Below are 27,864 nucleotides of genomic sequence, written 5' to 3' on the forward strand. Positions count from 1 at the left end.
AATGCCAATCATCCCAAAAATGACATTTCTTGGAAGACTAGAAGGACTGGCTATTTCTCTCTCTCTCTTTTTCAAATGACACACCTTTTAATCAAAGCCAAAATCATTACATAGATATTGGTAAACATGCTACTCTTATGCACATATCTCTATGGTTGAATTAAAACATATTGGCAGGACAATATTGGAAGTTGTAAAATGGATTTTTAGGACTAGATGAATGTTTTTGGATGGAAAAAGGGATTATTGGGACTATACAAATATTTTTTGGAGCATGTGGATTTTTTTTTGGGATAGAAAAAAGGGTTTTTGGGACCACATGGATATTTATGGATGGAAAAAGGGATTTTTGGGATCATGCAATCTTTTTGGATGGAAAAAGGGATTTTTCTAGATATTTACAACAAATCTAATAGGTTTTCATAGTATAAGAGCCTTGATATGTTTTACAAGTTGAGTTGATTTCATCAATTCATGCATGTGACATCTTAACACATAACCTAACTCCATATTTCCTTTGAGCTAAAACCTTTCTTCTCTCTAGCTACCCTTACTATTATCTTTTTCTATCACCTGGAAATCATGGATTTCCGGTGTAGAACTTAAATCCACAATTATTTCTTAGTTGGATATTTGTGGAAGCAATTTTAGTTTTAGTACCCATCTAATAGACTACTCTAGACTAGGCTACAAGTCTCTCAAATCCAAGATAAAAAAAGTAGCTCCAAATAATTAAACTATAAAGGTCCTACCCATGTCTCTATTTTCTTCTCCTCCATTAATTGTCCTAGGTAGTATTTAATGAGAAGCAAGAAATAAGGAGGAAACAAAGAAGCTCAAAGTCTGTCCAAGAAATACAAAATCAACCATTCATTTGCAACTCTTTTTCCCCACTAAAGGACTTATGTTATTTAGGGAAGTGCAAAAGCTGATAGCAATATTTTTTCTAGTTGGGACTCCTCATAATAGAATATCATACGCTTTATGTACACAAAGTTAAAATAATTCTTGGAAAGATATTTTCCAAGGTTGGTATTTTTTTGTTTGAGCTAAATATCCTCTCTGGTATTTTTTGTTTTTGATATTTTCTCATGTTTCTGAGCTTTTTTAAGGATCCATAGAGGTTGTACAAATGGTAATGGTAGGCTAGTTTTTAGGTATAAAATCTTTTTAGATGAATGTTATTGAGAGGTTCTTCTAGCTCTTCGCCATCACAATCAACAAACTTATAATTTCTCATCCCAAATAACTTGGTGATGATATAGAGATTGATCCAATTGGCTTTTGATTTCTCTTTCTTTTCTCTATCAACTTGATTTTTTGGGCTTTCTCAAAGAATGAGATCACCTATTTGAAAGACATGAGGTTTTATCTTTCTTTTTATAGTGTCTTGATAACTGGTTCTCTAGGCGAGCTACCCTATAGTCTTCATCACTCTTGACGTCATTTAGTGTGACTCTCAAGGATGAGATTTCAACTTCTAGTGGTAGAATTGCTTGATTACCATAGATCAAAGAGAATAGGGTTTCCCTTGTAGGCATTCTAATACTTGTTCTATAGGCCCAATGTGTGGGATTCAATTTCACATGCCAATATTGACCAAAGTTATTAATGGATCTCTTGAGAATATTGACAATGTTCTTGTTTATGGCCTTTGCTTGACCATTCCCTTGAGGATAATAAATTAAAGATGAGTGGTGAATGATATTAATTTTTTTTGCATAACTCATCAACGATTTGATTTTTGAAGTATAAGGAATTATTCGTCAAGATGGCATGAGGTATACCAAATTTATAAATGACATGGTTAAGCATAAACAAAGAATGATTTTTTCCTATGGCATTGGTAATTGGCACAACCTCTACCCATTTGGTGAAGTATTATATTATTGTGATGATCCATTTATGGGCATTGGAGGAGTGAGGATGTATCATTCCAATTAAATCAAAACCCCGCTGATAGAAAGGCCATGGTTTTGTCAATAGATGAAGTTTGTGGGAAGGCATGTGAATCAAGTTACCATGAATTTGGTACACCTTGCAATTTTTTACATAGTCAATTAAGTCCTTTTCCATTTTGGACAAAAAGTAATCCATCCTGAGAATCTTCTTGGCAAGGGTAAAGCCACTAAAATGAGACCCAAAAATCCCTTTGTGAACCTCATGTAAGGTAGTCTTAGACTCTTAGTTTTCTAAACATCTAACCAAAATTCTATCAAGACCTTTGTGATACAATGTTTTAGCCATTACAATGTAACATGAGGCTTGTCTAATGAAGTTACATTTCTAGTTTTGAGATTGGTGAATTGGTAGAAGGTTATCTTTGAGGTACATGTAAATTGGAACACACCAAGGTGATTCTTGGTCAACTAGAAGGAGAATGATGTGGGACTTGAGCTGGAGAAATGTAAGCTGAATCACCTCCTATACCAAGAACTCATAGTGTGCATTCTAATCTAGTAGTTGAAGTAAGGAAACCAAAGTAACCATGTCATCTATAGCTTTGTTTTTCTCTCTGGGAATTTTTTCAAATGTTATAGTCACAAAACATCCCTTTAAAGAATCCACCAATTTTTTATAAGGAAGTAGTTTGTCATCTTTTGTTTATTAAATATCATTGACTTGGTTTATGACTAAGAGTTTTCATAAATATTCAAGTGTGATCATTTCTATTCTAAAGCTAGCTTAATCCCACTAACCAAGGCTTCATATTCAACAATATTATTGGTACAAAAAAATAACAACTTATATGACTTGGGAATAGTCACTCCCTGAGGAGTGATGAATGAAATTATGACTCCTAATCCATGATGAGTGTAAGAACCATCAAAATATAGCTTCCATGATGTTTTTTCTATGTTTAGGATGTATGAATTTGGAAAATAAACTTGAATAGGATGTGAATCCTCTAATGGTGAGTCTGCTGATTGATCAACAATGACTTGTCCTTTGACTGATTTTCTATCTATATATTCAATATCAAACTCACTTAAGACTATGACCCATTTTTCCAACTTACCATTCAAGGTCATTTTACATTGAATATATATTAAAGGATTAATTTTAGCTATTAGTTTGATCTTGTGGGGTATATGATAATGGCACAGTTTTTGGGAAGCAAAAAATACCACTAAGCATACCCTTTCTATAAAAGTGTATTTGAGCTCATATCTGACTAATGTTCTACTGATGTAGTAAATCACATTTTCTTTACCTCAATCATCTTCTTGTGCAAAAAGTGTCCCTTGTTATTTCTCAGCCACTAAAACATATAACAATAATGGTTTTCTTGGAATGGTGACATCAAAATGGGTGGATTCATTAAGTATTGTTTGAGTAAGTTGAAGATTGCTTCTTTTCCTCCCATTTGAAGATCACATCTTTGTGCATAAGATGGGTGAAAGGATTGTATTTCTCAGTTATCTAGGAGATGCACCTTCTTACTAATTGGAGTCACCCTTGTAGAGATCTCAACTAGCTAATATTTTTGGGTGCCTTCATTTCTATGACAGATTGCACCTTCTCTAGATCAAATTTTAGCCCATTTGTAGAGACAATATAGCCAAGTATCTTCCCATATTGTACCTTGAAGGAATAATTTTTTGGATTAAGTCTAACTTTGAAGGCTTCTAGGCATGTAAATATTTTATCTAGAATTGGAAGGTGCTCTTCTTGAGTGTGTGACTTAGCTAAAATATCATCCACATAGTCTTCAATGGGATATTGATCATAACACCTTACAATGGGATATTTGATGCATTACCAAAAAAAATTGAAGAAAGATCTTCGATCTTAATACAAACAATAAAAAAATTCAACATTGGAATGATAGAATATCCCAAAATTATCCACCTAGCAGTGTCTCTAACATCTGTCGAAGGAAAAGACTTCATTCAATTCTTTAAAGAAAGGAAAATTATTTTTTCCTAGTCATATGTTGACATGTCAGGCTTAGATCCTAACCTTATTTTATGTCATGTCAACATTGCACCTGGATCAAAACTCATGAAGAATAAAGTTAAATAAATGCACCCTCATATAACATTACTAGTAAATGTTGAATTTGAAAAGCTCCTTTAAATAGGATTCATTAGATCATTGGCTTATGCATTATGAATATATAATATATTATTCATTTCAAAAAAGGAAAATACTATAAAAAAATTTATTGAGTTCAAAGAAGTAAACAAGGCATGCCCCAAAGATGACTTTCCATTGCCAAGCATTGATGCCATTGCAGATAAAACAACATGCCATTCCATTGTTTCATTAATGGGTGGATTTTCTTGCTACAATCAAATATGCATAAATCTAGAGGACCAAGAAAAAACAACATTTATTTTTTCTTGGGGAATATTTTGTTGGAATGTTATGCCCTTCCATCTAAAAATTATAGGGGCTACAAAAATGGTAGTCATGGCTCATTGATACATGACCCCTACATTTTTTAGATCAAAGGGCATAACATTCCAAAAAAATAAGCACAATTAAATGTTGTCTTTTCTTGGTCCTTTGGAGTTATGCATATTTGATTGTAGCAAGAAAATCCATCCGTTAATGAAAAAATGAAATTGCTTGTTATTTTATCTAAAATGGTGTCAATTCTTGGCAATGGAAAGTCATCTTTGAGGCATGCCTTGTTTACATCTATGAAGTCAATGCAAATTTTCATAGTATTATCCTTTTTTGAAATGGAGAAAATATTGAATATCTATAATGCATAGGCCAACGGTCTAATGAATCCTATTTAAAGGAGCTTTTCAAATTCAACATTGACCAGTAATGTTATATGAGGATGCATTTATTTTTTATTTTTTCTTCATGGGTTTCAATCTAGGTTAATGTTGAGATGACATAAAATAAGGTTAGGGTCTAAGCTCGACATGTCAGCATACGACCAAGAAAAATTAAGTTTCCTCTCTTCAAAGAGTTCAATGAAGTCTTGTCTTTCAAGACAAGACTTTAGAGACACTACTAGATGGACAATTTTTGGATCTTCTATCATTCCAATGTTAAATTTTTCTATTGTCTCTATGAAGATTAGATATATTTCTTCAAAGTGGTTTAGTAATACATCAAGTATCCCATTGTTAGGTGCCACAATTAGGTTTTCACCATTAGATACATCATCTCTTACTTTCTTTGTTTTTGCATCTTCTCTCAACATAAGGTGGTTTGGATTACTAGATCTTTCCATTATTTTTTATGACTAGGAAAATTGTTACAATCTCTATCTATTAGTTCAACTCTTGATTTGGGCTTAAAAGATGGTTCAGCCATATTTAGGTATACAATTATGTCATGATATGTCAAAAGTGGGCTCAGTATGTGTTTTAGATAAGTCCTAGTTTATAAGCTCAAGGTAGACCAAGGATATGTTGTCCCCTAAGTCATGTTCTTGATTAGTGTCAAACATTTGGTCATTCACAAGGAAGGATTATTTAGTCACCACTATGAATGAGTCATTCTCTATTGGCCTAGATTAGTATTGAAGACTTGTATATATTTCAAGTAATGTGTCGAGTAGTAGTTATTGCCAATTAAGCTAGAGTTATTTGAGAACTCTAGTGATTGTCAAGTTTGCAAAAGATAGTAGTTGACATTGAGTGATATAGAGATCAAGTAATTCAATTCATTTTGAGTACAGTTAAGGCCAAGGGAAAACATGATGAAATAGCTTATGCTGAGCATTAGTATGATAAAGTGTCGAGTAACACATTTATACATATTTATTTGGAATGACACTAAATCATATGTTAACTATTTTTATCAAGTTGGAAGTGTGTTTTGAAGATTGAGGAAGTAATCATGGAGGTGATTATGTGTTCAAAGGAAGATCATTAATCCCTATGTGAGGAAATCTACCAATCAAAAAAATGCAAGGACTAAGCAATAAATGAAATGAATCTAGATCGTTAATTTGGATCTAGAAGGCTCACCCAAGCATTTATTTAAGGAGGGTCTTGTTAGAACATATAGTACACCAATATAATTGAGAGGGTTGGGGGGGGGGGGGGGGGGGGGGGTGACTTAGTCAACCAACTATTGTCATAATTATCAAAATTAATCAAACCTTACCATGTGAAAAATATAATCAGAAACCATAACAAGATACTTAATAACACCAAATATGTTAACTAGGGAAACCCTTGATTAGAGGAAAAAACCTAGTGGGGATGGTACACACAAAATGATGTACTAATATAAATTTTTATTGTTAAAGGATGGACCCTATTAGGAGCCTATAACAACATTTAGTACATATCACTCCCTATTAGGAGACTTTGAATCCTTGTTAGGAGATTCCAACCCAATTAGGAGTTCTAGAAGGAAGATGGACCCACTTTCCAAAGAGCTTCAGGGGCAAGACCAATAAATCCACTGTTAAAATGATCTCTATATTATTCCTTCCAGAATAATAGAATTTTATTGTATTTCTCCTTCCTCTTCCTCTATCATGTCAATTGGATCTCTACTCCTTTTGATCTTATTACTAGACCACAAACCTTGCATCTAATAATCCCTTGGATCACTTATTCGTATTCACCAAAGACTCTGCTCCTTTTCACACTTCCTTGGTTACTTCACATTCAATACTTTATCACACACTTACAAACAAGGAAAACATCTTTCCTTTATATCGTATCTTCAAAATAATTCCTTGAGTCAGCCTTGCGGCTTTCCCAATTAATTATAATAAGATAATTAATTAATTTTTAACTATAATAGCACTTTTGACTCACAATCTATACAAATTCTCACACATGTGATACTAGGGATTGCGCACTCGTTAGCGTCATCATTAGATTGTTTTCTATCTTTAACTAATTGCACATCTCCAAATTATATCTATGCTAGAATAAATAATGGAATTACTAGAAACTATTTCTTAGGTACTTTATCTCTGTACTACTCACTGTAAATTAGGACTATCTTATGTACATCTTTAACTTACTTTATGAACATTGAAACTCATCATCAGGTGATAGTATGGAATATGTCCTTGTTCGCACATCACCTGACAATCAAAACTTTGTCTGTATGACCTTGATCTCTATTTGCTACTCTACTAGTCTTCATAGACTTACTATTTTGTTGACATAAATGATAAACTTAGTCATGAATACAACATGTCAATACTACCACATGCTCACCAATGCTTAGGATACTCCCCCAAAGGAAAACCATCAGCATTCATGCTAACAATATCCTCCTTTGGGATTGATGGCAAAATAGATGAAAACCATCTAAGTTCCAAGAATACCAAATAATACTTTGTTGTTGTTGTTCTTCTCATCTTTTCAAATCCTCTTCATCAATCAAATATGAACTCCTTGAGAACACTGCTTTATTTTTCATCTTTAAGATTGGCATCATGAGTTGTTTACTAAGGATTCTCATGCCGAGGGAGGGAGGATGTGAGGCCTCACCCTAGCCCATCATAAATTAGTAATCTTTTTTCTTTTTAGACACTTTATATTTTGAGACCTTGTTATATGTTGGATTTATGTGGGACATTTATTTAGATTATTGGATACCATGTGATGATTATTATATGATTATTATTTATGATAATTAGGACTTATTATGATGATTTATTATTATATTATATTCATGCTTTTGTTTTCTTATTCTATTGATGGATATGTAATCATGTTTTGCTATAAATGTTAGATGAAATATATCATGTTTAGTTGATGATGCACATTGGTTTAGAAATGGAAAATGTTATCTAAAATTTATTTAGAAAAGGTTTATGTGGTGGTTCAATTATGAAAGTAGAATTGATTTAGGATGTATGTCTATGTCTATGTCTATGTCTACATGTGTGTGTGTGTGTGTGTGTGTGTGTGTGTGTGTGTGTGTGTGTGTGTGTTCATGGTTTATTTATCTTGGACTATAGATATGCACTTTAAGTGTGTAGGAAATAACCATGGTAAAATTAGAGAACCAAGACTAAAGATTTTTATTAACTGAGAACACCAAGGATAGATCTTGCTAGGTTTCCACAATAGGTCAAGATAATCACACCACTATTGTGGAAACCTACCAAGATCTATCCTTGGTGTTCTCAATTAATAAAAAGCTTTAGTCTTGGTTCTCTAATTTTACCATGGTTATTTCCTACACACTTAAAGTGCATATCTATGGTCCAAGATAAATAAACCATGAACAGACACACACACACGCGCGCGCGCGCACGCGCGTGCGTGCGCGCATCTTGGTTCTCTAATTTTACCATGGTTATTTCCTACACACTTAAGTGCATATCTATACTCCAAGATAAATAAACCATGAACATACACACACACACACACACACACACACACACACACACACACGTGTGTGTGTGTGTGTGTGTGTGTGTATGTTCATGGTTTATTTATCTTGGAATATAGATATGCACTTTAAGTGTGTAGGAAATAACCATGGTAAAGTTAGAGAAACAAGACTAAAGCTTTTTATTAACTGAGAACACCAAGGATAGATCTTGGTAGGTTTCCACAATAGGTCAAGATAATCACACCACTATTCCTCTCACAAGGATACTATATCTATTTTAAGGACTATGTATTCCATTTTGAAAATACATTTGAATTGTCAACCCAGGGACGTAAGACTTGAATTGGGTTAGCACAATATGTACACTAAGTTCCTTTAAGAGTCTTAACACCTATGCTATAGGAAAGTAAAATGCATGAAAGGAATCTATATTACTAACATAGAATAGTAAACACACTTAGACTATCTATAAAAAACTATGGAAACTATGAAAAAGAGAATTCTAAACTAATTAAGAATTCAAACATCCACTACGATCATTTTCCAAAAGTGTTGTAGGAACTTTCACAGTAATTCAATCATAAACAGGAAATTGCAATAAATGAATCTACTCTACCTAAATCTATTCCACCTCCCAAGTGGACCCCCTTGGTTGGCTTCAACTAACTAGGAACACAACAAGTAGTCCAACATCACTCTTTCATTAAAATTCTTCTTTTACTACATGATTGAATAATTCATAGAGAACAAAAAAAAAAAATTTCAGAATCCTTTTTTCAACCAACTCCAAACTTTTTCCTTTTCTCTCATATATATAGAGAATTGGAACTTATTACAAACATAACATAAAAGAAACTGGGAGCAAACATTGTTAGAAGAAAAAGGCAGAATGTCAAACATGATTTTAGAACATTGATTAAGCAATAGAATAATGGTCCATAGATAATGTAACAAGTTAGGTCTCCTTGAATAACTCCCCTCGCAGATGCGGCTTATCACCTGAAACTGACCTACGCTTCTCATGCTATGACCGGTCTTCATTACTCCTTTTTAATATAGTGCTCTACACTCTTTGTGCCACTTCTCCATTTCCAAAAGATTAGAAACATTCAAACCATATGCACAATAACATTTCTACTCTCATTCAAATATTAAAACATAGCTTAAAACATTTATATGAAAAACTACACTTTATATATAATATTTAAGAAAGTTATGTTATATCCACTATCCATAGGTTTAATAAGTTCTAGTTGTATTCATCATAAGTTCACAAGACATTTAAAACATATATATTGGAAATGTTTTTTTTCACACAGCTCAAAGAGTAAGTTCAGACTATGTAAAAAGTATATCAAGTTTGAGACATTAATATGCCTCATCATCTACCCCCCACTATGCAAATTCTTGTCCTCAAGCATTGCACTTCTTTGCCATTGCTTTGAAATCTCCTACTATTGTCTTCCACTATTTCTCACTTCTGAAGGTGTAGAAATATCCTCTAGATCATCTCCAATGCTCACCCAATTGTTCTTCAACTAATGGATCTAACTTGGTAGCATTGCTTTCATACAAGGGCCAGAGAAGGGTAGGAGGTTGGAAGCTTAGTGGCATCCATAACTCTTTCCCAACTTTCCTTCCTAATTGCATATATTTAGCCACTCTATTTACTGCTACCTCAATACTAATAGGGTTGTGTGGTTCAACCTTCTTGAAAGATTCTGGCAATCAGTTCCATCTATTTCTAAGCCTTGCAATTGCTCTTTGTTGTGTGAAATTAGGAAGTGTCTGATACTCTCTGTAAACTTTTTCCTTTTATTTGAATACTTTCTCTCTGATTTCTAGTATTGGCCTTCCACAAGTTAATTTGAACCAATCTCTCAAGAGGTCATAGGGCTTATGGGATTCAGCTCGAAGTGGTAGTGGTTCAGAATTTTCATGGTCTCTATAGGTATCCAACTATCTATCATAAATTGTTTCATTGTGCATTCATGACATTAGGGCTCTCAAGTGAACATCCCCTATGTAAAGTAGGGGATTCCACTCTATTTCTTGTGGAATTATGAAATTATGCAAATAGAGTTCACATAACAAGTTCTTTTGCCATGAAGGAAAAGTTTGATACACATTATAAAAATCTCAAGCATTCTTAAATTCACAATCAATATTTCTCACTGTCATCATCAACTAGAATAATAGAAACTATTCTTTTAAACACATAGCATACACCCTTAGGGGTGGTCTTTAGGCCATAGCCTGATCGGCTAGATTCAAAGCTTTATTCATTTATTGCTTCTACTTTTCTAGTTACTCTTTTAATGATTCAATTTCCTCCTCTCTATCAAATATTGCCTTTTGCATCTAGTCTCTTTATTGCTTACACAAGGCTTTCTAAAAAATAAAATGATTGTATAGACCAAACAATATTGACTCAATTGTTGATGACAAAAATTCTCAAGTTTCAAATTTCATCTTTTTCTCTCTGGCAACTTGTTGGAAATGTTGGGTGTACCAGGAAGATTTATAAGGTATAAGAGAGACATTGGAATTTTTAGCGATTGATGGCATGACAGGTTGATCATTGCTAGGTGCTTTTTCTAGAACAATAGTAGGATTTGATTTGCATATTTCCTAATTCTCTTGTGGTGTCTCCTTGACAGGCTCAGTTTCATGTGTTTCTACATTTTGGGGCTCTAACTACATAGGAGAAACATCTGGGACATTTTCAACTACTGACTTTGTATGAGACTTTGGAATTGGGGCATTTGGTTTTTTAATAGAATTTGGAGATACATGACCTTGCATATGAGGGCTTCTACATATAGGAACTCCTTCACCTTCAACCACTTTGTGAGTATATTTTGGTTTAGGCTTGACTGGAGTAGATGCTACAAGATTAGTTGCTGTAGGAACATACCTCTTTCTTTTTGTTACCTTAATAGAGAGATTTTGTACTTACTTTTCAAGGTTAGGGCTAACCTTACACTTGCCTTTTCCCCTAGAAGAGCTCAACATATCAACCTCTAAATTGGGTTTAGCAAACTTATCTAGAGAGGGTTCTTTTTCCATCTTAGCTAGATTTTGAATTGGCTCTATGGTTTCTTCCTCATTTTCTAGGTTTTGAGGAATACGGTTGGCTTGCGGCTATAAGTTCTTGGCTTCAAAAAATTCTACCCATGAAATAGGGTAGGAATATTTAAGAGATCTTTCAAGTAGAAGCTTAATGAGGGCATGATGGGAAACACAATTTTCCTTTCCTTTTTGAGTTTCCTCAACACTTATACACAACATATTGTAAAGAAAGTTGGGAACATTAACTTGCATGTTATGCCTTATGCAACTAAGAAATTTAAAATGATGAGCATGTTGGAATGTCTTAATGGGAAGAGTGCTTCTGAGAGGGGGGGGGGGGGGTGTTGGGCCCATTTTCCATTGCACCAAAAGCCATGACTATTAGTGAACATGGAACACCACATAATTAACCACTTGTGGGCAGGGGAGCGCATCGCATCACCCAAAAATCTCCCCCTCGATGCGCATACTAGGTGCTTACGCAGGTCAAGAATGCACTGGGGAGATTCGAACCCATGACCAGGCCAAAACTAGGCTCTGATACCAATTGTAGGAAAACTTGGCAATAAAGAATATAACCGTTTCCACATAACCCATAATAAATCTAAAATAAATACGGAATTAAAAATCCACATGCAAGAGAATAGACAACATACCCACAAAATGTGACACAAGATATACCCTGGGAAACCCTCATTGAGGGAAAAAACCTAGCCTCCAAAAGCATCCATCATCATGTATTATTCAGCAAAAAATACCATTGCCATACAACCATGGAAGCCTTCATGGCCATAGCCACAACCGAGCAAACTATGTGAACAAGCATGAATCCACACATCCCATGCCATGCTTTCAACCTTCACAAATGCTCCCTTGGCTAACCTGTCAAGCCTTGTCCTACTTGACTCTTGCCTTTTGTCTTCTCCTTGTCACTCTCTTACTCTCTCTTTGTCACCCTCAACTTACCCTCATCTGCCATCGCTCCCACTCAACTGTGAGACTCCCACTTAACTGTGAGACTTTCCTGCAGAGGATAACTGAAAGACAACCTTGCTTTGATACCAATTGTTGGGCCCATTTGCCGTTGCACCAAAAGCCATGACTATTAGTGAACATGGAACACCACATAATTAACCACCTGTGGGTCACTGAAAAAAATAAAAAATAAAAAATGAAAAATCGTACTGAAAATGGTAAAAAGACTGTCTTAGTAAAATGGCCATAACTTTCTCTCAGAATATCGGATTTCAGAGTTCTTACAGGGCTATGTTGACTCAGATTTGGCTAGGGATATTGATACCAGGTAGAGTACTACAGGTTATGTCTTTACTATTGGTGGTGCAACAGCAAATGGGCCCAACAGGGGGGTGGGGGGTGAATCAGAAGTACTAGCCTTTTTAACTACTTTTAAACCCTTAATAACATATAACTAAAATTAACATGCATGCATATAAACATTAAACAATCATGAGAAACAAATATGCATCACCACATAACACTTGAGATTTTGGTGACCTAGAAACCCTCTAGGAATAAGAAGGTAAAATTGGGGTGGGGATGATACCCACAAAATTACTAGAGCAATTGATTTCAACCACTTCTGATGGTTTTCCCTATTAAAGGCTACAACACACTGTTAAATGTGGCCATGTTAAAGGATTTCAACACCCTGTTAGGAGTGTGCCTTGTTAGAGGACTTAAGAACATTCAACTTAGAATGCCACCTTGTTAAAGGATATACATAGACCTGTTAAACCCACCTAACTCAATAGGATTTCCAAATTCCTAATACAATTGTGAGAGAGTATTAAGATAATACACCTAATCTAATGCACTCTCTAATGCTGATCTTAGGCTCTTGATCTGCTCTTCTATAACTGATCTCTACTAGATCTAATTTGCTAATTGTGTTCCTTGTTCTGATCTGATCAACTAGATGTGTAAATGTTGTCCTTTCCACTTAATCTTTGACACCAAATGTTCTGCAATGACCTTAATAACAGGCTCTACTTTTCCTTCTTCTTTTTGCACTTCTTTCTTCTCTGTTCAATGGCATCAAGAGTCCCTTATAAAGATTAGTGGTTCGTTATGCATCCTTGGATAAAATGTTCCCACTCAAATCCTAAAAATTCACCCATTGGCTGCATGCAATCTCCAATTTTCTGATTGGCTGCATGAGGATTGCATAGGTGGTTGTGAGGATTTTATCTTATCCTTTTGGCTTGTCATGAGTCATGCATAACCATTTCACATTATGGTTTGTATTAGCACAAACTCTTATGCTAATCTGGCATTTCTTGACACATGAAGTAATATTGATGCTCAACATCATCTATTCTAGATTGCTTGGCATCCACTGTGTTTCTATGTTACTCAACTCCTATAGAATTACTGTATCACTCGACACCTATTAGTTTTCTTCATTGCTCAGTGCTTGTTGGATCCTGAGTTATTTGACACATATTGGTCTCATCTGCTCGGCACCTACTATGACTTTCTTGACACATACTATCTTCTAGTCTACTCGACACTATCTGTAACTCGGCATGTGCAGTGAAAATGGTTAAGTGTGTTGACACTCAATTGTCAATCTTACTTATTTGATCAACAATATCCCCCTTTGACATGAGTGTCAAAAACACTTAATTGATCATTCATGATCTAACCATTATATGTACATTCTTTTCTTGCAAAATTTCAAAAAAAATACTATGAACAACAATATACCTTATGACTCCCCCTAAGTTGATTATGTCATGAATTCTGATATCTTGTGCCATTGTGATTGATGTACTTTATTTTTTGACCTATTTCTAACCTGTTCTTGCCTTTTGATCTATTTATTTCCTTATTTTACTAAACGCATTTCTCCTCCTTTAATATATCTCACCCTTTGAATATTTTCTCCCCCTTTTTGACACTTATGTCAAAGGGTCCTAACTGGTAATGCCATGCTTGGCCAAAAATGTTTTATTTACCTCAAGAAGTATTTTGAGAGCTACATCCCAGTTAGTCAATGCAATATCCAATGACTTGTGTTGGATTGCAAGCTCTGCTGCTAGATCAACAAGTCCTTTATGTGTAGAAATATTTGGATACTTCTTTAGGACTGTTTCTGCATACATTTTCTCCTTATGTAATATCTCCAAATGGGGAGTGATAGAGGCTTGTATTTGCATCAGCTTTTCTTTAATAGTGGCTTCTTCTACTGATAATGCAGCTAATTCCCTCTAAGTGTGAAGCGTTTGAGAAAAATGCTTCTCACTATGTGCAAGATTTGAGGGTAGTTGCATGTTGGAGAGCTTTAGTTTGCTCTCAAGGTTCAAAATTTTTGGATTTATTTCTTGTGTGAACTTGGAAAAATCACACAATTTTCTATAAAGGGAAAAGATGTTCCCTAACACAATCTTTACATTATCCAATTTCTTAGCTAGGTCAACCTATCCTAAAATTATGTTATTGGCTATCTTTTGGTTGACCTTGCCTACAAACTTCTTTTCTGACCATTCCATGAGTTTTACATTTGTATCATGGTCTTCATTATTCACTTGATCAACTATATCAGATAGTTGCTCAAGGATTGGCCTGCTTGAATCTAGAGGTTGTAGGCTGAATGCATCCATGAATATATCTTTGATCTCATTCATTTCCTACTTGTATTTGTAGTCTTTCCTCAATGCCTCTCACCTTCTTCTCTTATCCAATGCACTCTATATTTCATTCATCTTTTCTTGAGTTAAAGTGCTTGAATCATAATAGGTTATTTTAATTTCTTCATCAAGCTGAGGAATACCATAGTGAATGGTCCTAGCTACCCTAGTAGAACTTGAGCTTGGTGTACTGATGTGTAAGGTCATCTTTTCAATACTCGACTGCTAAACAGGTTTGGTAGGAGCTCCTATTTTTGGCAAGTCAACTAAAGTTTGTATTGCAAACTCCTCCTTATCCTGTGTTTCTTCCTCATCCTCTTCTTGTATCACTGTGGCTACGGGTGCACTTGCTATCTATATTGTTATACTTGTATCTACCCCTGTTGTTGCACTCGGCTCCTAATGAGCGTGCATGGCTATTCTTGGTGGTGATGGAGATAGTAGAAATGGAAGTCCAGTAGTTTGAATGATCTAAGGTGGTTCTTGTGGTGACACCTTGGCTTCTTTGAGTTTATCTACTAACTTTTGGAGTTCATCTACACTAACCAATATGGGACTTGTACACAACTGTGCTTGAAGAGTTGTTTGGTCAAGGATCTTAGTGAGATCCTCTACAGTTAGTAGATTGATGTTTTGACTTGAGGTGTCAACAACATCCTTAATCTTTATGATTTCTTCAGGTGTGATTTAGAGTGAAGAGGGCTAGGAGGTGGAAGTTGTGTGTCTTGCACACTTTTCTACTCATTAGTATCTTTGCTTTCCTCCTCTTCAACCTTTTTCTCTACTTCTATCTTCTCTTCTTTCCTCTTTCTTCTCTCTTCTGGCTTAGCAGTGGCTTCTTCTTTTTATTCCTCTTCAAGGACATCTTCAATTTTCTTATACAAATTCTTCCACGATCTTGTGGTTTTCTATACAACTTCTTCAATTTTGTTTTGGAGAATGGAGAATGCCCTATACTTAGGTGTAAACCTAGTGTTATGCCTTTTGACTACTTTAGTTATCCTTTCCCTTGTCAAATCAAGCAGTATGCTTGCTAGGGTTGATTGTCTCATCTCCTTCTCTATTTTCAAACATAAATGCCATCTGTCTTCTACAATTTTAGACAATTTCTTTTGCAATTGTCCATCGAGTTCAAGAGGTGTATACTTGAACTATCCCATTAATGCATAGACTAATTCTTCTATTCTGTTTTGTTCCTCTTTGGTGAACTTATTGAAATCAATCTTTTTCAGTTCACTTAAGTCTTCATTCCTAATATTTTCACATAATATATTAATTGAAGACTTAAGAGGACGAGTTACCTTTTTAGACTGATATTTCTCATCAGTATCAGGTTGAGCCACATATCTTTTCCTTTTCCTTAGCTCTTCTTGTGCCTTCCTGACTATCTTCTTATTCTTTGTAGCTTCCTCTTTGGCTTTTGTGTGGTGGCCCTTGTTGTAGGTCTGGTTGTTGGCTTCTTTGGTGTAGGCTGAGAAGCAAGAGGTGTTTTTTCCTTCCTTTTAATGACTTTGCTTTTGGTGGGTGCTTCCTTGGCTCCTTCTTCCTTAGCACTCTCATCTTTGTCTTCACCTTGGCCTTGTGACAATTCAAGTGGCCCTTGTTCTAGCTCATCTTCATCTTTCTCATCATTTCCTTCCTCTTAATCATCACTAATCTCCTCTACTTCTCCTGCAACACTTGTTTCTTCAACACCAAAATTTTTCCTTATCTTTTTCACCAGCTTGTCCTTCTTCTTCACTGTTGTGGTAGTCTTGAGGTCTATTACCACCCTTAATTTGACAACATCATAGGTTCCAAATGCCTTTGCAATTTTTTCCATTTCCTCTATAAGTAGTGCTATGATGGCTGCTAAAGCTTGGTCAACATCAAGCTCATATCCCAATGGTCTAAGCCATCTCACTCTTGGAAGGAATGCTTGGATATAAGTATAGTCAATATCAACAAGAAAGAATATGTCATTTACATGCTTTTCTACCAGTAAAATTGGTATCCTCATTCTTTTCTTCATTGCATTCTTGAAATCATCAAAATTGATAGACATTTGATCATCAAAGCTATCTCCCATTTGTGCAATGAAATCATTTATTTGATCAAAAAATTGTTTTGTTCTAACTCTAGTTGACTTTGCCAAATGAAGGGAATTCCTTCATCACATAGAAGAATATACAAACTATTACTGACCCAAATTTACATTGTGCTCCCTTGGACTTTCTAATAGCTCCAAGATTTTCATTAATCTATTGCAACATGAGCTCTGCAAGGTCGTATGTGTGATCCTTCTTCATTAGTTTGAATGCAACATCAACGCCTATACAAGGCACACTATTCAATCTACTGGACTGATAAAAATTTTGTGATATGATCCTCACAAAAAAAATCTAATAGGGGGTCTTTTACTGTGTCAATTTTCATTCCCCTGCTATTCCATTTTGCACCTGTGTTCTTCTCTATTGTTTCCTTCTTTTCACTTCTTAGAGTCTTGGGCCAATCTAGGGTTGGAAAACCTGTGACCCTATGAACCATTTTCTTGGTAATTTTAACTAGTCCTTGCTCTAACCAGAATGATCCATCATGAATTCTGCTAAGTATTATGCATATCCACTCAGTTTTGAATACAATTGGAAAAACTAGGGCTTTGGTTAAACCCTTCTTTTCTATGATTGAAAACTCATCCTTCAATATACCGTTGTCACAAAGTTTGTCAAAGGCATTAAAGATTTCCAAGTCTCCTATGGCTCCAATCTTATAACATTTTCGCACATCCTGAACCATAAAAACTTTTTCAGGGATGGCGAATAGGGTACCAACGAGATCATTTTTATATGCAACTTTTGGGATTGGCCTAAATTCGGGTTGCTTAACCTCATTGCTGAGAAGTTGAATTTCACGGTTCTCTTTCCTTTGGGTCAATTTTGAACTAGACACCATTTTTAACTGAACTAGGGTTTTACAATTTAAAATAAATTTCTCAAATGGTACAACTCGACACCTAAAGGAAAATACTTGGATAAATGCTTAGATCACTTGGGTAGATGTTGAATCATTGCAAATCATTGGTTGAATGCTTGAAAATTGCTCAATCGTGCTCTTGGTAATCGGTCTTCATTTGAATGGCTCAAAATGAATTAATTTTTGCCTTTAAGTGACTCAAAAACCTTGCATTTAATGCATTTTGTACCTTCATTGATTACTCAACTTCAAAAGGTTTTGAACTCGACATCCACTCTACAGCTATTCTCACTCGACATCTACTAACTTTGTCAATAACTCGACAACCACTGCAGTTTTACTTGGCTTCCACTAAACTTCTTAACTCAGCATCCAAAGTAGTTTCACTCGGAAACCAAAGACAACTTGACATCATAATTCAAGTTTTGTCTTAGCATCTTATCTCATGCAAATTTGTACTTTTCAGTGCTTCATCATGGTTTAGGGCTGATGTATGATACTTCCTTATACGTATCAGCCCCATAGGCTCATCTTGTGATTAGTTGGATGAGGTATGATCACTTGACCTCTTGGGTGAAATGACCCCTCCATTGGATGTACTTGATCCATCCTTTTTCTACCATGTCTTCTTTATGTCTACTTTGATGTGTGCCTCCTCAACTTTTTCTTTTCCTTTATTTACTTTAGTCTTGGATGCTTTGGCCTTTGTTGGACAATTCCTACTGACATGTCTAGTTTTCAAGCAATTGAAGCAAGTAATTTGGTTCAACCATCTTTTATAGTTCCCCTTGAAATGTGTTCTTATGTAGTTCTGGGGTATATGTCCATATTCTTGACAATAGTGATAGCTTTGCCTTGTATTGTAGTCCCAATTGTAATGATGTACATAGTTGTCCCTTCTTACATGCTGATTTGGTGTCCACATAGGCTTTGATCTGCATTCAAAGGCTCTATGTCCATACTTCTTGCAATTGTGGTAGTGTCCATCAAATCTTTGTGTCCTTGTGACTTTAGACCTATAGTCTTGTGTCATATGTCCTTGCATGTTACACTTGTGATAGTAACCCTTGCCTTTGGGTGTGTTTGGTTGATTGAACCTTCTACTCTTGCAAACATTAGTAGTATGCCCCTTTTTATTATAATAATAATAGGTGGGTTTAGAATCCTTACCTTTGTCACTTCTTTGCTCGACACTCTTTGATGATTCCACAACTTCAGTGCTGATGTATCCAAGTCCTGATGTATCATTGGCTGGTCTTGGGGATTTTAGTAACTGTTCAAAGTACTTGTTGGCTTCACTTGACTTGTTGAGATTCTTAGCTATTTCTTTTTCTCTCTTTAATTCATTTTGCAGTTTTTCATTTTGCGTCCTCAAAGTAGAGATCTCAATATCTTTCATATTGAGTTCATGATGAAGGTTCATCAGTTCGGCAAGTGTATCCATCTGCATGTTTGAAATCCTTGTTAATTCCGTACATTTTTCTTCAAGTCTGTTTGCAAGATTTCTTTTTTCATCTTCCATCATGACTCTATCCTCAACTGCTCTTTTCTTTTGCTTAGTGATTTCACATAGCATCATGGCCTATGATTCATGCTCTATCTTAAGAGTTCTTATCTCTTCTACTTGAACTCTATTTTTCTCCATTAGTTCTACTATTGCTGCATCAAATTCTTTGGAATCTCCTTTGGGAAATACTTATGTGGTGTCAATCTTCTTGTAGTGAATATCATTTTTGGCTATAGTTATTTCCTTCCTTCTTTTTAAGGATTTTCTTAATTCCTCTCTAGCTTCCTCTACCTTGTGTAGAGCAAGATGCACATCTATCACTTAGTTCTCAATGATCTTCCCAAGTTTGAAGGCTTCCATCTTCAAATCTTTTCCTCCAAGCTGTTAGGCTTCTTTTTCAGAGAATAGAGCTCTGATGCCAATTTTTGGAATTTCTTAATGGGAAGAGTGCTTTTGAGAGGGGGGGTGAATCATAAGTACTAGCCTTTTTAACTACTTTTAAACCCTTAATAACATATAACTAAAATTAACATGTATGCATATAAACATTAAATAATCATGAGAAACAAACATGCATCACCACATAACACTTGAGATTTTGGTGACCCAGAAACCCTCCAGGAATAAGAAGGTAAAACTAGGGTGGGGATGATACCCATGAAATTACTACAGCAATTGATTTCAACCACTTCTAATAGTTTGCCCTGTTAAAGGCTAGAACACACTATTAGATGTGACCCTATTAAAGGATTTCAACACTCTGTTAGGAGTGTGCCTTGTTAGAGGACTTAAGAACATTCAACTTAGAATGCCACCCTGTTAAAGGATATACATAGACCTGTTAAACCCACCTAACTCAATAGGATTTCCAAATTCCTAATACAATTGTGACAGAGTATTAAGATAATACGCCTGATCTAATGCACTCTCTAATGCTGATCTTAGGCTCTTGATCTGCTCTTCTATAACTGATCTCTCCTAGATCTGATCTGTTGATTATGTTCCTTGTTCTGTTCTGATCAACTAGATGTGTAAATGTTGTCCTTTCCACTTAATATTTGACACCAAATGTTCTGCAATAACCTTAATAACAGGCTCTGCTTTTCCTTCTTCTTTTCACACTTCTCACTTCTTTGTTCAATGGCATCAAGACTCCCTTATAAAGATTAGTGGTTCGTTATGCATCCTTGGATAAAATGTTCCTGCTCAAATGCTAAAAATTCACCCATTGGCTACATGCAATCTCCAATTTTTTTATTGGCTGCATGAGGATTGCATAGGTAGCTATGAGGATTTGATATTATCCTTTTGTCCTGTCATGAGTCATGCATAACCATTTCACATCATGGTTTGTATTGGCACAAACTCTTATGCTAATTCAGCATTGCTCAGCACATGAAGTAATACTGATGCTTGACATCATCTATTCTAGATTGCTTAGTATCCACTATGTTTCTATGTTACTCGGCTCTTGTAGAATTACTGTGTCACTCGACACCTATTAGTTTTCTTCATTGCTCGGTGCCTGTTGGATCCTATGTTACTCGACACATATTGGTCTCATTTGCTTGGCACCTACTATGACTTGCTTGGCACATACTGTCTTCTAGTCTGCTCGACACTATCTGTAACTTGGCACGTGCAGTGAAAATGGTTAAGTGTGTTGACACTCAATTGTCAATCTTACTTATTTGATCAATAGAGTATGCAAGTTTGAAAACCTACCTTCACAGGTTAAATATCTAATAATGTGGGTTGCTAACTCTAGATATGGAGGTGGAATAGAAAGTCTCTTACATCCTTGTTTTGTAATGTCTATTTGAGGGTCACCTTGTTGAGTGAACTATGCCCTTCAAGACCTGGCATCATGTTCATTTGGATAATGTTCCCCAATTGTTGGTAATCCTATAACCTCTACTATCCTTTCCTTAGTAGCAACCACTCTTAATCCCCAAACTAAGACTTCTAATTCATCAAATGTCATCATGAACTCCATTTCCACTTCTTCATTGAATTCTATTAGTTGTAAGAAGTCACCAAGCCATCCACAAGCATGAAATCGCTGAACTACTTCAATTTCCACAAGTAAAACATTATGAACAATTGTCTCATACCTCTTTAGCTATCCTCCCATCTTCAAAATATCTAGCTTCCACTCTTGCTACTATGATAATTTTTTGCCCCTCTTACCTCTACAAATTCCCTCTTTCTCTGAACTTGAAAACTAATCTTTATGAAAAATGACCAAAAAAAAAAGTAGTATGTCGTTACCATTTCTCATAATCAAGACCCCTTTATTTTCAGCAAGCAGAATAATGATACATTAATGATGAAGGACATTGAGGCTAACTGAAGGTGTTCCCATAATAACTCTTAGTCTTTTCAATCATGCCAAGTACAAGAGATCTTTTCTTAAAAGTCACAATAAAAGGTACGATGAATATAGAAGGATTTTAAAAATTAATGAAATGTAAACTATCAGATAGCCACCAAAGTACATCCTTTAATGTAGGCATGACTAGCATAACATGGAGATAACAATTGGAAATAACAACACTTTCTCGGCCCCCCACTAAAATTTGACAAGTATCCTCACTTTAAAAATTTTTGCATGGGAAGGAGAAATTGGCTTAAGTCATATATTATATATATAATGCAGTATTAGATATAAATATCAAAACCTATATTCTAAAAAAGAATACAAAGTAAAAGAAATTTTTATACCTAAAAATTTGAGAGTGTACATCCACATGCAAGTTGATGAGGTGGTGAAGTCTGATGACTACATAAAGTGTTGATAGTTTCATTTATTGAAAGCAGGAAAAATAGTGTGTGGGTGACATGGAGTGTGGGTGGATGGTAGATAGAGAAATGAGATGGGTTGATATGAAGAAAGAGAAGAGTGAATGGAAGAAAGAGGCCTCATATTTAAATGAGGTTTTATTATGAAGGTTCCTAAAATTTTGATCATTGCATGGCTACAGGAAGAAGACCTTCATCTTCTACTGCAGGAACTATGTTCAGAAGAGCTAGTGCACTGGTTGGTTGGAATTACTATAGGAACTGTGCTTTAGTCTATGGCTTATGATAGAGATGTAGCCTATGGCCATTTAAAAGTAACTTAAACTAAATAGGATCCATGGTTGTTAGTTGCACTATGCCATTGTCAAAGACATGTTGAATTTCATAAGGCCCTAACCATTGAGTCTACAATTTCCCTAGATTCTCTTTGAAGCGAGAATCATAGAGGAGGGCCCAATCTCTTGCTTGAAATTTTTTATTCCTGATATGTGCATCATGCCACTACTTTCACTATTGTTGAATATTCTCTATTCTTTCTAAAGCTCTCTTTTGTATTTCATCCAGCGAATTCAAGTGGAGGAGTCTCTCTTTTTGTGTTGTAGGAAGACTAATGTTCAACTCTAAAGTAGTGCATAGTGTCTTGTGTTCAAATTCAATGGGAAAAATTGCTACTTTACCATAGAAAAGCTCAAATGGAGTGAATCTAGTTGTTGTCTTCCATGTGGTTTGATATGCCCAAACAACTTTAGTGAATCTGCTTGTCTAATTCTTCTTGTGTATGTGCACTGTTTTAGTCAGAATGGATTCTAGTTCTCCATTAGTAACCTTTGCTTATCCATTTTCTTGAGGGTGATAATGACTAGATTTATAGTGCCTTGTGTTGTATTTCTTCATAACCTCAGTAATCAAGTTTGATGTAAACTAAGCTCCTTGATCTATGACAAGTTCTCCGGGAACCCCATAACAGGTGAATATTTCTTCATATAAGAACTTAGCTACTTTCTCATCTCTAACATTTTTCATTGGTCTAACTTCTACTCATTTAGTTACATAATCTGTACATACTAAGATGTAGGATTTTCCACTTGATGGTGGATCAGTTGGACCTATGAAGTCCATGCCCCACTTATCAAAAGGTGTGACTACAATCTATGAGTGAGTGGCATCTCATCAATTTTGGTTGGTCAACTCATCCTCTGGCATTTTCCACAATTAGTTATACATGTTACTGCATCCTTATGTAACATTGGCCAAAATATCTCATTATAAGTATCTTTAGTGTTGTTCTTTTCCCTGCAAAATGGCCTCGCACATGACAGACATCCGAGAATTGATTCAACTTGGGCCACCATTATTTACCAATTCCACTGAGGGAACAATAGCAGAGGCATGGTTGCAGAGCCTACAGTGGTGCTTTGGATTACGACCCTATGGGAGTAATCTAAAGGCATGCCTAGCAGTTCATCAATTGAGAGGGGATGCCTCCAATTGGTGGCATCAGGAGGAGATCATAGGTGGAGTGAGGATGGATACCCTCACATGGGAATCATTCCTAGAAAGATTTTGAGAGAGGTACTTGTCAGAGCATTTTCGACAAAAATAGATAGAAGAGTTCCATTCTCTTTATCAGAGAGGTCTTACATTGACTTAGTATGAGAGCAGGTTTCTCGAGCTCCTTCCTTATGTGGAATACATGAAGGACAAGAAACTACAGGTACATCACTTTATCATGGGTTTAAATTTCTCACTTCAGGGTCCAGTTCGGATAGCCTTCCGTACCACCTTCAGATAGGTAGTGGAGATAGCACTAGTGGCAGAGGATACTCAAGGTAGATAGGAATCACGGGATCAATCTCAGAACTGAAACTCTACTCGACAGAGACCCCCTTGGAAAGGGAATCAGAACTATACACCAGGGTCCTCTAAGGGCCAACAGTCTCAGCTGCAGCAGCAGTAATTCTCACAGGGTTACTAGAGCTTCGAGCCCAAGCAGTGGCAATTACAGTAGGATCAGAAAGTACATACCCCACAATCACAGGCAGTATAGACTCAGTAGTCTTCCAAGGGTGGATATAGTGGGTCTAGCAGGTCAGGAGGCCCACAGCAGTCAGGATCACAGGATACACGATCACTATCATCACATGGGATGATGTCACCTTGGTCCCTCCCTTTAATGTTGCTGACCATGGAATGGAATAATCTTTTTTTTGAAAACTTTGCATAAGTTTGGGGTCACGTCTCCTTTGAAATCCTTGGCATGCGCATGTATGGCTCAATTCTTGCCTGCGCTTGCTTCTGCCTAAGGCAGAGCATTGTCCCAAGGACAACACTTGGGAAGCGCTCCTTGGGAAGCGCTTGCCCAAGGGGGCAAGTAGGCATAGGGGGATTAGGGTAGAGTAGAGTGTAGGGATGGTTGGTAGGTAGGTTTGGTTAGTTAGTTAAGTTAGTTTATATTGATAGTTTGTTTTTTTTGATAAAGTCATTTATTAATAGTTTTAGTTTGTAAGTTGTTTTTGGTAGCTAGTTTAATTAAGTTAAATTTTATGTTTTTTTAAAATTTTAGCATGTTAGTTTTGTGATAAGTTATTTTGTTAGGTTAGGTTTAAGTGTAGTTTAGTAATAGTTTTTAAAATTAAGTTTTAGAGCTGTTATTAATTTTGTTATTTGTTTAAGCTATTTGTTTAAAATTTATTATATAATTAGTAGTGTTAGTTTATTAAAATATTTTAATTAGTTAGTTTTAAATGGCATGATGTTATGGGTATATTTTGATGATTAACTATTAGTTATTTTATATCAAATTTAGTTAGTTTTAGAATTAAGTTAATTTAGTATCAAATTTACATTAAATGTAATATAGTTTAGATTTTAGATTTAGTTAGTTATTAGTAAAGGAAATTTTAAATTTAGTAAGATTAGATAGTTAATTTTTATGTTAAGATAGTCGAAATTTTTTAAGTTAATAAATTTTAGACATATAAATTCAGTTTTAATTTTTAGTTAATTGTTTTTCTTAAAAGTGACTTTACAATATCGGTTAGATTGTCAATCGATAATTGTCTAAGAGATTTATAGTTGTTTTTGATTAAATATTTTCAATTAATCTAAACCCGAATAAATTTACATTGTTATTTAAATAATTGTTTCATATTGTTGTAAGTTAATAAAATAACGTATATTATGATCGATATCAATCTAATAATGAAAGCTTCAAAATCTTAATGATGTAATCATCCTCTAGACTTTTAAACTTAAGATGTATTCTAGTGAACCTTCACTTATCTTGCAAGAGATCAGATTAAAACTCAGACCACTTTTATTCTTAATTTTTTTTTTTTAAAGTGTGTTTTTGCCCTCGTAGTTTGGGCATGACAAATGTACCAGTGATAGCTAGTTTGTTGATTAAATACCTTATAGCTGAGTGATTAGTATGAACAAAAATATGATATTCAGTCACATAATGTCTGAATTTGTTCAATGCATAGATGAGTACAACTAAAATTTCTTTTTCATTTACTATGTAAATCAGCTCAAGTCCATACAAGCTTTTACTAATATAGTAGATAGCATTCTCAAGATTAGCAGGCTTTTGTCCTAATACGACTCCTATGGCATAGTCTGATGCATCAGTATGAATATGAAATGGGATTGACCAATCTAGTCCCTGTAAAACTGGTGCCATGATGAGGAGTTTCTTAAGTTGTAGGAAGGATTCATTACATTTGGGTGTCCAAATAAATTCAACTTCCTTAGTCAACAATATGTACAAAGGACTAGCTATTTTGCTCAATTCTTTTATGAAATGCCTATAATATCCAACATGACCTAAAAAAGATCTTATATCTTTTGGTTTTTTAGGTATGAGCAATGTTAGAATTACCTCTATCTTAGCTGGGTCCACATGGATTCCTATAGCTAATATGAAATGACCAAGTACCACTCCTTCCTGCATGAGCATAAAACACTTTTCACTATTAAGTGCTAGATTATGTTCTTTACATCTGATGAGAACCTTTTCAAGATTCATCATGGATTCTTCAAAGGTGACTCCAAATGTTTTGAAGTCATCCATATATATTTCCATACAATTATGTGATATATCAGCGATGATGCTAATTGCAACTCGTTGGAATGTTGTAGGCGTAGTACATGGGCCAAATGGAAAAACATAATATGCAAAATTATCCCATGGGCATGTAAATGTGGTTTTGTCTTGATCTTTGGGAGTAATACTTATTTGATTATAACCATTGTACCCATCTAGAAAAGAGAAATACTTTTTTCCAGCTAGAGTGTCTAGAACTTGATCAATGAATGGTAAAGGAAAGTGATCCTTTTTGGTTGCCTTATTCAATTCTCTATAATCTACAAAAATACACCATTTCCCTCCCTTTTTAGGTACTATGACTAGGGGTGAAGCCCATCTACTATCAGATACATGATAAATAAATAAAACATCAAACAATTTTTGCAACTCAATTTTAACTATTTCTCTAAGGGCTGGAGTAATCCTTCTCTGGGGTTGACAGAGTGGTAGACAACCTTCATTGATGTATATTCTATGAGTACATAGTGTAGGACTCAACCCTTTCATATCCCCATAATCCCATGCAAAAGTATTTTCATGTTTTTGAAGTAGCTCTGTTAATTGTTTCATCCGTGTGGAAGATAATTTGGGATTGACATAGAGATTATGACCTTTCGATAGCTCAACAGTAGTTGTTGACTCAATTATAGCAGCTTCAAAGATTGGACTTGTATCTAATTCACATGGAGATGAATAATGTTTGGCTCTTTGAGTAGAATACAATTCTTATTACATTCTTCATATGTGATTAATTCTAACATAGAAGTACTAGATACATCTTTTTCTACCACACAAGTGTTAGTGAGAATACTCTGAATTACTAAATCCTCTTCTTGTAGCTTTAGAAAAGATTGTCTATGTAACATCATAAGTTGTGCTATAGAGTTTAACTCTTCTTCTCCATCCCCTAAATCTAGCTAGAAAAATGTGCTTACATATGGTTTTGGTTGTACTGGAGGATATAAATCAAATTTCTTTGTTGGTTGACCATTAGATATGGTCATATTCCCTGACCTACAACTTATATTTGCATCAACTATAGCTAACCATGGTCATCCTAAAATGATAGGGCAACCAGATAAATTGACTCTGGGAGAGAGAATCATGAAATTTATAGGTACTCTAGAGAGTCTAGGGTTACAACTATGTCTTCTATCATTCCATTAGGAGTGATAGTAGAACTATCTACAAGTTGCAAAATTGTTGGAGTAGCCCTCAATCCCTCTATTTTCAACTTATTCATAGTATCCTTAGTCATGATATTTACAACGACACCAAGATCAATTAAAGCATTTATAATAGATTGAACATTTATAATCACATTCATAACTAGACTTCTTGGATCAGAGTATTTAAGAATGATTAGTTTTCCTAACATAATGTCAGCTAATTGTCCTATAGCATGGATTGTAGTTGTGTCCTTTTTCTTCCTCCCAAGCTTTTTCAGGTAGGCTTCTCTGATGGCTTTTCCATAGATAGGAACATCTTTAATAGCTTGGAATAAGGGTATT

Source organism: Cupressus sempervirens, chromosome 7 (assembly GCF_028749045.1).
Source record: "Cupressus sempervirens isolate cs-2001-9-10 chromosome 7, ASM2874904v1, whole genome shotgun sequence".
In the NCBI taxonomy this organism is placed as follows: Eukaryota; Viridiplantae; Streptophyta; class Pinopsida; order Cupressales; family Cupressaceae; genus Cupressus; species Cupressus sempervirens.